The sequence below is a fragment of the Triticum aestivum genome, chromosome 3D (genome assembly GCF_018294505.1).
Source record: "Triticum aestivum cultivar Chinese Spring chromosome 3D, IWGSC CS RefSeq v2.1, whole genome shotgun sequence".
Classification (NCBI taxonomy): Eukaryota; Viridiplantae; Streptophyta; class Magnoliopsida; order Poales; family Poaceae; genus Triticum; species Triticum aestivum.
In genome coordinates this window covers 188,058-203,118 of record NC_057802.1, presented here as the reverse complement: position 1 = coordinate 203,118, position 15,061 = coordinate 188,058, and the positions used below count along the sequence as shown (strand labels likewise).

Genomic DNA, 15,061 nt, shown 5'->3' with positions numbered 1-15,061 from the left:
AGAATATGAGGGTATGGAGTATTATTGGATGTAAAGGAGGTAGTCTATGAAATTGGAGACAGAGCATGTCTTCGTGTGTCCCCTCTGCGAGGAGTTAAACTGTTTGGAGTTAAGGGAAAGTTAGCCCCGAGATTTGTAGGACTATACCGAGTTTTGGAGCGTATGGGAGAAGTGGCCAACAAGCTGGAGTCACCCGAAGGACTGTCAGGAGTTCATGATGTGTTTCACGTTTCCCAGTTGAAGAAGTGCCATGCAGAGATGGCCAATATTCCCCTGTAAGGACGCTTGACCCTGGAAAGGATAATGATGTTCCACGAAGTGGAATATGGACTTCATAAGTATAAGTTTTTTTATCTCGGTATGTGGGATATCCCCCGAGGATGAAGAGATGAATTACTATTGGATATAAAGGAGGTATGATGTTGGAAATATGGATGAATGGAATTCGATGATGAGTCTGAGTAATCATGTCCTAGTGGTGCCAATAGAAGGAAGGAAGACAGTACAATTGGATGGATTTAAGAATACTAGGAAGTTGGATGTTGGATTAAGGATCAGTTTCCCCGATGATGAGTTCAAGGTTTACCAGTGATGAGATGGGCCATAACCCACAGGCCCCAGGACCTGCCAAGAACCAAGCACATTCTTGCTGAAGGAAAAACCCCGGAAGAAGTTACGATTTTATCGACAAACGATCTTATAGGAGTTACGCAAAACCTGAGGGTTGGGAAGGAACGATAGATGTTTGTTTGGCTTGCAGAATTCATGGATTTATCCGAACTTGGTTCGTCGACAAGAGAAATTCTGCAATGCTAGCGAGGATGACCGAGGGTTAGAATGCGAGATTCACTAAACCATATACAGGGTAATGATTTGGGTGCGGGATGGATTGATCACCATACCGACTTACTCTTATTGTTCGCTTTGCTATATGGGATGGTAAATCTGAGTGACCTACCTATAGTAGAGAGACGACGATCAAACCTTGTTTAAACCCTAGAATGGTATGACAATTCTTTTTCCCTTGTACAAGCCAGTTTTTGCCAACCGTAGGTTATACGGTGAGGATCAACCAGACCCATTTCCTGCAGGAGAAACCATAAATCGTTGACCACCATGAGATATCGATAGTTGTTTAGTTTTGGCGCCAGACCTATCAGCTATGAAGACCCAGCCTCGGAATAACCTTACCAAGATAAAGGACAGAAGAATTATGGTAAAGGTCATGCCGCTACCAGAAGAGCCGGAGAAGGAATTATACTGAAGATCTGAGAAGACCGGCCCTGTCAAGAATAAGGATGGAGTATATGAGTATTGATGGGACCATAACGATGTTTCTAAGGGTGGTAGCACCCTAGACCCCCTGTGTTAATCGATGGATTTTCAGAAGACCCCAAACCTAACCTATTTCTTTCTAGCCTCTCCGAATCTCGAGGACGAGATTCATTTTAAGGGTGGTAGGTTTGTAACATCCCAAAATTCTAAATTTTGGAATGTTATAATATATAGATAGATTTGATTGATTGTTTGATTAATTGAGTGAAATTCAAAACTTTTTGAAAGTTAAATGAGAGGGAATAAAAGGACTTTCCCAAACTTTCATTTTTGCTTTTATGATCTCCGTGAATTCAAATTATTTTCACCACAAAACCCTGGAGAGAAGATGACATGACTTCTTCCATTTATTTAAATGACAAGGGTTTTGAAAATATTTGAATTCCATTTGGAAATATTTCCAATTCAGAAACTTTAAGCAACTCAATGATTTTCATGAGAGAAGATAAAATGACTTCTTCAAAACATATGAAATATGAGTTGGGAGTTTCAAAGGATCAAATCTAAAGTTCCTTGGAAATTATTTTCAAATTTGGAGTTATTTGGGTTTTATTCAAATTATTTTTCTCCAAAAATAAAATATACATAAATTAGGGTTACATGATTCCCTACAACAAAAAATTGGAGAGAAATAAATTTGAATTAATTTTGGTATTTTGAAAATGATTTTTATTGGATTTTAGTAGAGCAGTAGCACTCTTTGATTTATTTTAGTTTTCTGGATTTTATTTAATGCTAGAAAAATGTGCATGGTGTAGGAAATCTTTTTCTGAAAATTTTGATATATAATATGCCTACGTACAATTTTAGTTTTGTTTTCGTTATACAGTTTTCCTTTCTGTTTCTAATAAATAAAAAACTGTACGTGCCGCCCAAATTTTATCCGTCGCCTATGTGCACAGTGCACCCATGCCGGCCCATGTTGTTTTTTGGTTATGTTTGCAGAAAAAAAATATTTTTTTCTTTTTCTTATTTTTTCCTTCTTTTAGTGTTTGAAAAAAAAAACTGCCGCACGCGCGAGGCCGGCCGAAGCTTTAGGCCCATGCGCTTTTCTCTTCTCTCCTTATTGTTTTTCGTCTACGTTTAGTCCCACATTGCCTAGCCTTTGACTTTTAAGCCTTTTTCTAGCAATAAATATAGACCCATAGAGCCTCCAAAAATCATCCGATTCGGGTTAAATCAAAATTTTAGTTTGACTAGATTCCTTAAAGAAAAATATATTTCTCCTCTCCGGCCGGACTTTTGGAAGTTGTCTTCTCACTCCGAAGTCGTCTTTTAGGTATATTTATTCGTTCTCTGTATTTATGCGTTAGACCTAATGTTTTTAGCCGTAGCTATTTTTTTTTTCTGCAAAACAGCTTGGCCCTGATTTTTCAAATAACCATAACTTTTTACTCGTTCATCCAAATTAGATGAAACCAGCGCCTACAGTTTCGACTTGTTTTCACCTATCCAGTTAACCTGTCACGTCAACTTTTTGAAATTTTCAAATTTCGAATTTTGTTCAGATTCATATTCAAACTTCTTTTGATCATAACTTGAGTTCCGTAACTCCGATTTAGTTGATTCTTTTTGCAAACCGAAGCTCTTGACCTAAACTTTCCGATAAGGCCAAATTCACATAATTTTGGTACTGTTAGAAATTGTTTTATGTTGCAAGAGTTATTTACTTGGTTTTGATGTTTTCCGAAGAGTCTTCTTCGTTCTTTCCGATCTTTTGAGCGATTGCTTATGTGTGGTTACTATTGCTTGCTTACGATAGATTGACCGGAGTGTGACCAGTAGAATTATCAAGAGTTTTGAGTGCGAATCATCTTCATCAACATTGCAGGCAAGTAACACTTTGATCATACCTCTTTACTACCCAGTTTTATTGCATTAGATCAACCCTCAAACATTGCATGATTAGTATCTAATTAAATTGTGGGTATTGGGAAGTAGATGAGGTAGTACCTATTGCCCTGTTTATTATCAAACCTTTGGGAGTTACTTCTACGTTTGCTTATATTGCTATGCTATGCTCGTAGACGTGGATTGGGTTTGAGTGTATCCATGACAGATGTGAGATTGTTAATATATGGTTAAACTTAAGGTGGCAACTAAAACTCACATCTGGGTGGATTGAGGTACCTGGGTATTCCAGGATTGCCTGTTTTTCTAAGGACCGCCACCCAGGCTCAAAGGGATCATGAGATTATTCTTGCTAGAAACTTCCCTGTGCAGCCACAAGCTATTATGGGCTCTAGCATAGTTGATTAAGTTGTGTGAGCTCTTGAAGAGGTAGACTAGCAGATGTAGGGGTTGTAGGTGGTACTGCCTACCCGGAGTAGAGAGTTAACGCTTCTGAAAGACTGTGTCTCGGTCATCCGTTTCTCAAACACCATGAAGTGCGAGAATCCCAACGGAGGAGATCGAGTCTTGTGGGGAAAAGTGCACAAACCTCTGCAGAGTGTACAATCTAATCATGGTTAGCCGTGTCCCCGGTTATGGACATCTTGAGTATCTAGTTCTTGGATTATCCCGTTGATCTCATCATGTTACTTTAATTAATATTGTTGGGTTAATGATGATACTTAATTGGGATTGAGATGCTGTCAACCATCTCAATGTTTCACAACCACCATGATAGTTAAATAAAATTTATTCCTTTGCAGTAGGGAAAAATTGGCTTTTCGCAAAAACATTATAACCATAGAGCTTTTCCACCAGCCATATATGCATGTAGTGATAGCCCTTGTTCATCATTTCTCTATGGTGTGAATTTGCCAGCATATTCCATGTGCTGACCCGTTTTCGGGCTGCAACTTTTCATGTTGCAGGATTCTTACGACGAGTAAGTGATACGTTAGGGTTACGATTTCTACACTCAACTTTGCCGTTGGTGTTGATGGGAATCCACAACCTTGTTACTTCTGCTATTTGGATTGAGGTAATAGTATTTACGTTACTTTATACATGTGATTTACCTTTGTTATAAATCCTCGAGTACTGTGTGTGTCAGCATACCGATCCAGGGATGACACTTAAGCACAGAGACTTGATCCATTCGGGTCGGGTCGCTACAGATATACCACCGGTGCCCATTATGTAAGCCGTAGAAAAGGCGAGTCCGGCAGAGAGTCTCACAGGAAGAATTCCTCCTCAAGCAGTGCTGGAAGGCCAAAACATGGTGATGCAAAGTATGCAGTTCTGGCTCTTTACTGTGGACGAGAAAACAAGAATCAAAATTTTGTAGGAGCTAAAGAGCAGGATGATTGGATGATGACATTTCTAGCTAATGCTTTTGGCTCCCGCAAATCAAGGAATTCATTTTATGAAATTCTTCACGCATATGGTGGGTGTTTTACTCCTTTGGGGGAAGCTTGGTTCGATATATTGGACCCTCTGCTAAGTATCTGTATACTCCTCCAGATCGTAAGTGAAATGGAACATTTTGCAAGTGTCGCAGCAACAACGCACTTTTCTAATAGAGAATGGAAGACATCAAACGTTTCATTGTGCCTTGTGTTGATGTTGTTTCCTTTCATATGTGGTAGAATCATGCTTACGTGTTGTCATTGGTTGTGTGCATTGTTGTGTCTGTTGTTGCTTACCTAGATATGTGGCCAGGTTGTTCTGTTTATCGTTCATATGTATTTTCAACAATGTGTCAGTTGATCTCCTTGTCACATGTTGTAATCTTCCCATTTTGCGGGAAATATATGTTGTACTGTCTGTAAGGAGTATATTCTGGTGAAGACTTATTTCCATGATTTCCTCTGGTCCCTTATTTGCATCAGTTTTTACTTGCACATGTTGTACTAGACCTCTTTCTCATGATTACTCTTGAAGCTATGTTTTGCTTAGACGCCGTACCCAATCCTTGATGTATGCCTGCTGAATCATGCATATACAGCTGTTAAACATGTACTCTGCACAGTAGGACAACACCAAGTTTTAAAAACATTAAAATTATCTTTTTTTTGCAGTACGAGCATAAAGTGCCATATACATTTCGGGGTGCCAATGAACTGCTCAAACATAAACAAACAATAAATATATTTTTTATCATAAGAGAAACTAGGAACCAATCAACTACTTTACCACATGGTACATGTCGCAACATATCTCTAATATTTTAGTAATAGTGTACATAAAGAGCTGCTTGTACTTCTTTTAATGAAGAAAAAAATTATAATTTTACTTTTTTGCAGCGATGAAAAAAAGTGCCCTATACACTTTCAGAACGGCTACGCAATAAATATTACACTTATCCAAAAATGTGCAACTCTAGAAACATTAACGGATTTTAGATAACCAACCGATCAACTACTCTACACATGGTACATGTCACAATAGTGTACACAAAAAGCTTCTTGTACTTATCTAGTGAAGAAAAAAAATTCAATTTTTCGTAATAAACCGAAAAAGTGCACTATACACTTCTAGAACGGGTTCAGAATACAGTATTACACTACCCAATAATGCGCCACTCTACAAACATGGATCGATTTTGGGTAATCAACCTTCATAATGCTATTGAATTTGAGTGCTTTAAAAAGATCCAACATAACAAGATCTCAGAAAACATTCATTATGCATATAAGTTAGATCTGACAAAGGCATATGATCGCGCCGCCTGACGTATACTTCAATGAGCACCGACTAAGTTTGCCTTTTTCCAAAAGTGGAGCTCTTGCGTGATGACCAGCGTGCGGTCAGGCACATCCCCTGAGAAACTTGTGCAGAGGCGATCAACTGAATTTGCTCGTTCCAGAAGGTTTGTCTTGAGCATTGGTACATCAAATTGGTAGTGGCAGAACCACTCTAATCAAAATTGCTAGGGGGAACCCTGGTATATCCCCTCTCCGTTCCCCTGATGACAACATTTTATTCTTCAAGGCATTAGGGGATCTCGCAAGTCATGTGGATTCCAGGTATATCCCACCTCCTTTTCCCTGATGACAACATTGCTTCTTGGAAGTTTTTAGTTGTGGAGTCCTTGCAATATATACAAGGTATTCACCCGTACTCAAACATCTAACATGGAAAAGATAATGCCCGAGAAGGATGTGAAGAGCCAAGGCAAGGATCGTTCGGTGAGAATTAAAAATATGAGAAGTTTTCCAGAATCATGATATTCTTCTAACTGTGGGGAAGCCTAAAGAATATTTGTTTGATTCAGAAGGAAATATATCTCGTGATAATGTATGCCAACAATTTTTTTATTCCAATGTTGTCCTGTCCTACGCTTAACATTTTAATTAGTGACCCGGCTTTTTGTCTTGCAGATTCTTTGTGCCACTTGTAGTTTGAAAGATGATACATTGAATAACGACATCATTCTAGGTGACGGAGCCTGCGACAGAGGGTTCCACCAGAATTGTCTAAAACCGCCTTTGCTAACTAAAGATAGTAACATTTATTTTCCCAGTTTCCTACTATATGCAAGGTTATGTTATATCTGGTGTTAATTCCTTCATGTGATCATGCCCTTCGTAGTCCCTGACGAAGGATAGCTTTGCTCTGCATGTGATTGCAAGATATACTGTATAGAATTAATAAATGAACTCCATGTGACAGTTCTTTTCATTAATCACTCTTGGGAGGTAATAGTTTTATTGTTTGAAGGACAATGAATTTGAACTATATTTCACACTGATACTACATTATTTTTGCAAAAGGTTTTTCCTGAGGCAGCTGTTGTGGGATGCAAGCCAATGTAAAATGATGTACATGATCTTCCATCCGACAATTCGGAAGATGATGACTTCAACCCTTGTGTATTCGAAGACTCTGATGACTCAAATTTCATAACTTCTTCTAACAATAATTTAGAACTTGTGATGGAGAAAAGACAATATTGATGACCTTGGATTACTTTATCAGTACTCTGTTGATGATGACTATCATCCAGAAGGTCCTGATTAAGATAAAGATATTGAAGAGAAGAAAGATGAGTTACACTTCACTTCGCACACTGAAAAGTACATTGGGAAAGAAAGTGAAGCAGGTTCTATCGTGCGCCATAGGAATGAATTCACTCCACTAACGTCTCAACAAAGCTTACATAGTTTGGTGAATGCACAACACATAAGTGCTATAGGATAGAAGAGGCACTATGGGCCTATAATTAATCAGGTACTATGGCATTCTTTTTTCTATATCATAAATTGCATAGATTAACAGAACTAGATGGCAAGGCTTAACCTGGCCGACATGAAGTTTGATTCATCTGAAAGTGTTTCATTTTAATTTTGGCAGTGGCTACATGAGTAATTTTAAACAGATCAATATCCTAGCCGTGTGGTTAACGTAAACTTGGCACAAGAACTAGGTCCGTCGTTCCATAAGGTTTGTACCTCTTTTTCATGAATTTTCAATATCATGTACATCTAGTTGTCTTAGCATTGAGTAATACCCTCACTATGGCTTATACTAATAGGTAGAGAAATGGTTCAAAAATACGCAACGTCACACAAGACTAGCATCTAATAAAAACAACACACGGGGCAGAAAACAATACCACCAAGGCGATGATGGTGGAAAATCCTAATTTATGCAAAAGTGATGTTGTTAATGAGGATTGGCCATCCGGAATTGTGAATAAAGGTATCACACAAGATGATCCAGTTAAACAAGACATAGGTGGTGGCATGAGAACAAATTCCATCCCTCCAAATAGCAGTCAAAGATATACCACCGGTGCCCATTATGTAAGGTACAGAAAAGGCGAATCCGCCAGAGCGTCTCACGGGAAGAATTCCTCCTCAAGCATTGCTGGAAGGCCAAAACATGGTGATGCAAAGTATGTTGTTCTGGCTCTTTACTGTGGACGAGAAAACAAGAAACAATATGTTGTAGTAGCTAAAGAAGAGGAAGGTTGGGTGATGACGTTTCTAGCTAATGCTTTTGGCTCCTGCAAGTCAACAAATTCATTTTATGAAATTGTTCACCCACATGGTAGGTGTTTTACTCCTTCGGGGGGAGCTTGGTTCGATATATGGGAGCCTCCGCTAAGTATCCGTATACTCCTCCAGATCATAAGTGAAACTGAACAATATGCAAGTGTCGCAGCAACAACACACTTTTATGATAGACAATGGAAGACATTAGACATTTCATTGTGCCTTGTGGCACTGTTGTTTCCTTTATTATGTTGTAGAATCATGCTTATGTGCTGTCATTGGTTGTGTACATTGTCAGTGACGAGCGAAAAGTGCCCTATACACTTCGGTCAACCAGTCAACTGCTCAAAGATAAACAAACAATAAATATATTATTTATCATAAGAGAACCTAGGAACCAATCAACTACTCTACCACATGGTACATGTTGCAACATATCTCTAACATTTTAATAATATTGAATATAAAAAGCTGCTTGTAATTATTTTAATGAAGAAAAGAAATTCTAATTTTAATTTTGTTTGTAGTGACGAAAATAAGTGCCCTATACACTTCCGGAACGGGTACACAAGAAATATTACACTTAACAAAAAATGTGCAACTCTAGAAACATTAAGGGATTTTCAATAACCAACCAATCAACTACTCTAACACATGGTACATGTAGCGATAGTGTACACAAAAAGCTTCTTGTACTTACTTTAATGAAGAAAAACCAATTTTTTCTAATAACGGAGAAAGTGCATTGTACACTTCCGGAACGGGTTCACAATACAGTATTACACTAACCAAAAATGCGCAACTCTAGAAACATGGATGGATTTTAGGTAATCAACCTTCATAATGCTATTGAGTCTGAGTGCTTTAAAAAGATCCAACATAACAAGATCCCACAAAACATTCGTTATGCATATAAGTTAGATCCGACAAAGGCATATGATCGCGTCGCCTGACGTATACTTGAATGAGCACCGATTAAGTTTGCCTTTTGCCAAAAGTGGATGTCTTGGGTGATGACCAGCGTACGGTCAGGCACATCCCCTGAGAAACTTGTGCGGAGGTGATCCGCTGAATTTGCTCGTGCCAGAAGGTTTGTGTAGAGCATTGGTACATGAAATTATTTGTCGTGGGAGAACCACTCCAATCAAAATTGCTAGGGGGAACCCTGGTATATCCCATCTCCTTTCCCTTGATGAAAACATTTTATTCTTAAATGCATTAGAGGCTCTCGTGAGTCAAGTGGATTCCAGGTATATACCACCTCCTTTTCCCTGATGACAACATTGCTTCTCGGAAGTTTTTAGTTGTGGATTCCTTGCAATATAGACATGGTATTCACACATACTCAAACATGTAACTTGAAAAAGATGAGGCCCGAGAAGGATCTGAACAGCCAAAGCAAAGATCGTTCGGTGCAAATTAAAAATACGAGAAGCTTTCCAGAATCTTGATATTCTTCTAACTGTGGGGAAGCCTAAAGAATCTTTGTTTGATTCAGAAGGAAATATATCTTGTGATAATGTATGTCAACAAATTTTATCTTTGAATGTTGTGCTTTGTTACGCTTAATATTTTAGTCAGTGATCCTGCTTTCGGCCTTGCATATTGCTTGTGCCACTTGTAGTTCGAAAGACGATACATTGAATAATGACATCGTTCTAGGTGACGGAGCCTGCGACAGAGGGTTCCACCAGAATTGTTTAAACCCTCCTTTACTCACTAAAGGTAGTAATATTTATTTTTCCAATTTCTTTTTGAATGCATGGTTATGTTATTTCTGGTGTTAATCAATTCATGTGACCATTCCCTTTGTAGTCCCTGATGAAGGATGGCTTTGGCCTGCTTGTGATTGCAAGATACACTGTACAGAATTAGTAAATGAACTCCAAGGGACAGATCTTTCCATTCATTACTTTTGGGAGGTAATAGTTTCATTATTTCACCCTCACACTACCTTATTTTCGCTGAAAGTTTTTCCTGAGGTAGCTGTCGTGGCCCGCCAGCCTATGCAAAATGATGTATGTGATGTTCTATCGGATGATTCAGAAGATGATGACTTCGACCCCAATATATCCAAAGGACATCGAGCTGATCGTGTGGAAGGATCATGAGAAGAGGATGGGGGTGAAGATTTAGACTCCGATGACTCAAATTTCCTCACCTCTTGTGACAATAATTCAGCACATGTGAAGGAGAAAGACAATGTTGATGACCACGGATTACCTTCTGCACACTCCGAGGATGATGACTATGTCCAGAAGGTCCGGATTTAGATAAAGATATAAAAAGAGAACCAAGATGAGTCCGACTTTACGGATGGGGGGTGAAGCTTTAGACACTGATGACTCAAATTTCATCACCTCTTCTTACAATAATTCAGAACATGTGAAGGAAAAGACAATGCTGATGACCTTGGAATACCTTCTGAGGACTCCGAGGATGGTGACTATGATCCAGAAGGTGCTGATTCAGATAAAGATATCAAAGAAAAGAAAGATGAGTCATACTTCACATCAGACTCTGAAAAGGACAATGGGAAAGAAAGTGAAGCACGTTTTATCGTGCACCAGAGTAATGAATTCACTCCACAAACATATCAACAAAGCTTGCACGGTTTGGTGAATGCGCAAAATGCATGCTTTTTCTTATATCATTAGTTTGTATTGTTAACAAAATGAGATTACCAGGCTTAACCAGGCCAACATCAAGTTTGATTCATCTGAAAGCTCTTCATATTAATTTTGCAGAGGCAGCACGAGCAATTTAAAGCAGATGAATATCCTAGCCGTGTGGTTAAAGAAAGCTTCACACGAAGTAGGTCTGACGTTTGGTCAGGTTTGTTCCTCTTTTTCATGAATTTTCTATTTCATGTACAGCTAGTTTTCTTGTCATTGAGCAAAACCCTCACCATGGCTTCTCCTAACAGGTTGAGAAATGGTTCAAAAATAGGCGGTGTCACACAAGACAGACATCTAGCAAAAACAACACTCACATTGAAAAAAATAGCAATATGCAATGAAGGTGGAAAATCCTAATTTATGCATAAGTGATGCGGTTAATGAGGATACGCCATCTGGAATTTTGAATGAAGGTATCACACATGATGGTGGTGGCATGAGAACAAATGCCAGCCCTCCAAATAGCAGTCAAAGATATACCACCGGTGCCCATTATGTAAGGCGCCGAAAAGGCGAGTCCTCCAGAGAGAATCATGGGAAGAATACTTGCTCAAGCAGTGCTGGAAAGCCAAAAGGTGGTGATCCAGATTATGCAGTTCTGGCTCTTGAAGTTGTGGACGAGAAAAAAAGAAACAAAATGCTGCAGTTCTGGCCATCTCTCTTCCCTCCTCGTTCAATCCACTTTGGCTCAGCCCAAATACACACCACACCAGCCCGTTGGCCCTCTCTCGATCACCGTAGCCATCACACACCCCCACTGATGCTTCCAATCGGCTGGCACTACCTCCAAATGGTGTGATCTAGCTTTGGAACCAGCCGACCGACGCCACCACGGGAGAAGAAATAATACCATTGCGTGTAGCATTGGTCATGGGAGAAATGAGTGTACGAAATAAAAGACCTGGATTCCGTTCACCGGTACTGGCTTGGCTCCTACTAGCAGTCGAATCTTCCATCGAGGGCCTTTGAGAAGCTCGAGGGGGCGCGCCCTGATGAGTACATGGCCATCCTCTGCGGGATGTGTCGTAGGCTCGTCAAGAGGAATTTTGGTGGCTCGAGATGTACAAGATGGTCCAACCGATTAAGTTGGGCCGTCCGGTGGTGACATCGACCTGTGCTCCAGTGCCTCCGGCTCCGGTGAAGACAATGAGGACGGCGTGGATTGGGAGACGCTCATTTTGTATTTTCTTCAAATTGCCTACTTTATGCAATCTCTGTTTGAATGAAATTGCGTGAAAAAACAAGTTTGAGGAGTTAAATTCAAGAGTTTGGCTAGGAACCACATTCTTTGAACTCAAATATAAGGAGTTAAGGTATAAGGAGGCTTTTGAGGCCCTAAATTTGAGGGGTTGGCTAGACATGCCCTAACGGTTGTAACGATAGTCGGCAGATGCAGAAGGGGTTTTGCAACAACGCTTAGGTAGTAGATCTATCGCCTAAGAGAAGAAATACAATAGGGTGAGATAACATAGAGTACTGAAGAAAAAGATTAACGTGGAAGGATTTTGTACCATCATAGAGTATTGCCGAAAATAATTGCTCTGCCTGAAGCGGTCTGTGGATTTTCTTGGGATTTGCAGATACATCATAGTGAATATAATAGCATGAGATAATAGCCTACATAACATTGCGAGTTCCTGGTTTGTTAGTTAATGTGTAAGGAGGCAGTGCTATATTTAGACATGATCCTAGACAAAGTAAAAAATAGGCATTTACAATAGATAGTTGAAAAGACTACCACATAATTGAAAGACAGAATTGGGAAAATCAGGCAATCTAGCAGAAAACGAGACTGGATTGTCAACTGTGTTGTTAATTTATAGCATATGTAGAAATATGTTATTTTAATAATATCCCTATCTTAGGTTCAGAGAAAGGTTCGGTTAACTATTATGATTTTTTAAATTCATAGTTTGAACCAAGGGTCAGAAAAGTCTTCTTATCATCAGTATTTCTTTTGCTGGATAAGAGCTAACAATTGTAGATTATAGGAATTGACCAAATTGCCGCAGCTACTTCCATTCATTCAATGTAAAACATTGTGTTTTTCTTTCTTTAACAAAAGAAAATCACTTCTCCATTTGGGGCGTCGTGATCGCCTTGGACGGCGGCAACGTGACCGGGTCGGAGGCGGCATGGCCGGATGGGCGGCGGCGCGGCCGGATCTGGGCCCAGGCGTGAGCTTGGTCTCCGGGTCGCGGTCGGCGCGGTGGCGGGTGCGACATATCGGCAGCTGGGCAGATCTGCGAGATTCCATCCTTGTCTGGTCCTTATCAGCGCGGGCAACTCCGGGGGAAACCCTAGATCTCCTTGGGATCGAGCGATGGTGGTGCTTTTGCATCGTAGCCCCTCTTCAGGGCATCGTTTTGGAGTTTGCTCTGGTTGAAGGGAGCATCGACGCCGGCGGCACAAGCCCGATGGCATAATTGCCGATGAAAATCGCGTCGACTACGGTCATGGCGGACGATGGCGACGTCTTTGATGTCGTTTCCTTGTCAAGGCATCGTCGTTGCAATTTGCGTCACCAGGCTCGGGATGCTCCGGGGCAAACCCTAGATCTAGGTCTCCTGGATCGGACGATGATGGCGTTTTCAGTATCGCTTCCCCTCCTGGGGGCATCGTTTGGGAGCAAGTGATGGCAGGAGGTGACAAGAGGAGGAGCGGTGTTACATCTACCGCAAGGCCAACGGCAGATCACGGCGGCATGGCCTTGAGGAGTTTCAGCGATGGGCGCGTGTGGATGGAAACACACAGGATGGTGGCGTTGTCTGCTGCCATGGTGGCGTCGACGGCAGGCCTGTCAAGGTTGGTGCGTCAGTACCTGCTTTGGAGATGGATTAGCGGTGGGAGGTGGCGGCAGCCTATGAGGGTGTGCCAGACTGGTGTGTGACCCAGTTCCGGCATTGTGGCTTGGTTGGGGCATCCAGCTTTAGATGTTAGGATTAGGTGCGATGTCTGTTTGGTATTAGACTCGGATATTTGGCACCCCTTCATCAAGGGGATAGGAATAGAGACATGTGTGTTTCTAAGATGGTGGCTTCAGGTATGCTGATGTATTACTTTGTAAAGTCCTTGTGAATAATTAATAAAATGGCTGCATGGATAGTCTAACAGAGGCTGGAGGTATATCCTCCTTTTCCAAAAATACATGAGAGGCAGATTAATATATACATTTTGCTTCACGAAAGATAACAAGTATTGAAAGTAGAAGAGTTGTCATATATGAAAATTTACTAAATTTCTCACTTTAATGGAGAAGGAAAAAAGAGATCAACCTAACTCTATATAATTTCTCATATATATGTACGGGTTATATATAGAAATATGCATGGACTGCATATCCAGTTAGGATATAACTATGAAATACATGTGTATACTAATGGTGAAAAAAGTAAAATGTCTTTGTGATACTATAAAGTTTAAGTTGCTGCCAGTGAAAAGATTAGTACATTATGAATAACAAACAAATAATACATGACCATGCAACAATTTCAATGGTGTATTGTGTGTTCATGTTCTCACATTTCTATTCTAACTTCGTCTTTTTAAGATCCATAATGCTTTTGTAGGTTGCTTAATAACTAGCCCGTGCAGGTGCACGTGTTGATGACTAGTCTAGTTAACCAACTTGCACCGTGTATTAGCTAAGGAAACATAAAACCATGTAGCTAGCTAATGGAAGTGCACCGTCGGTTATCTGGACATTGATGAGATTAATGAGGCCATTTGGGTTAACTAGGTTGTGTGTGTGTATATGGCTGTAGATTTACAGGGAGTTGCCCAAACATCAATTGTCCACGGCAGGGGTGCATAGTAGGTAGGTAGCTTTCATCTCTCTGAAGTAGGGATACCCGTGGTAATGAGAACAACAGTTTAAGATGATGAGACCAATCTGTTGGCAAGGTGGCACGAATGACGAAAAATATGACGGATTGTACTGGCGTAATTGGGTGTATGTCTAAGAGCATCTCTAACCGATCCCCTAAAAACCTATAAATCCCTATTTTCCTCCTGTAACCGACCTAACTGATAACTCAAACCGTTAGAGGAGAATAAATTTTACTCAACGGCCATAAAAGGCAGCCCAGCTCTCTCAAATATACTCGATTGGCACCTCCAAGAGAAAAACTTTCTCCCCCTTTCTTCCCTCCCAAGGGGCCG

At 40.3% G+C, this 15,061-nt stretch overlaps 1 pseudogene; it reads left to right on the top strand.

Moving 5' to 3' along the window:
• The first annotated feature begins 6,017 nt into the window (after nucleotides 1–6,017).
• On the top strand, nucleotides 6,018–13,326 carry LOC123081070 (homeobox protein HOX1A-like; annotated as a pseudogene).
• The last annotated feature ends 1,735 nt before the right edge of the window (nucleotides 13,327–15,061 follow it).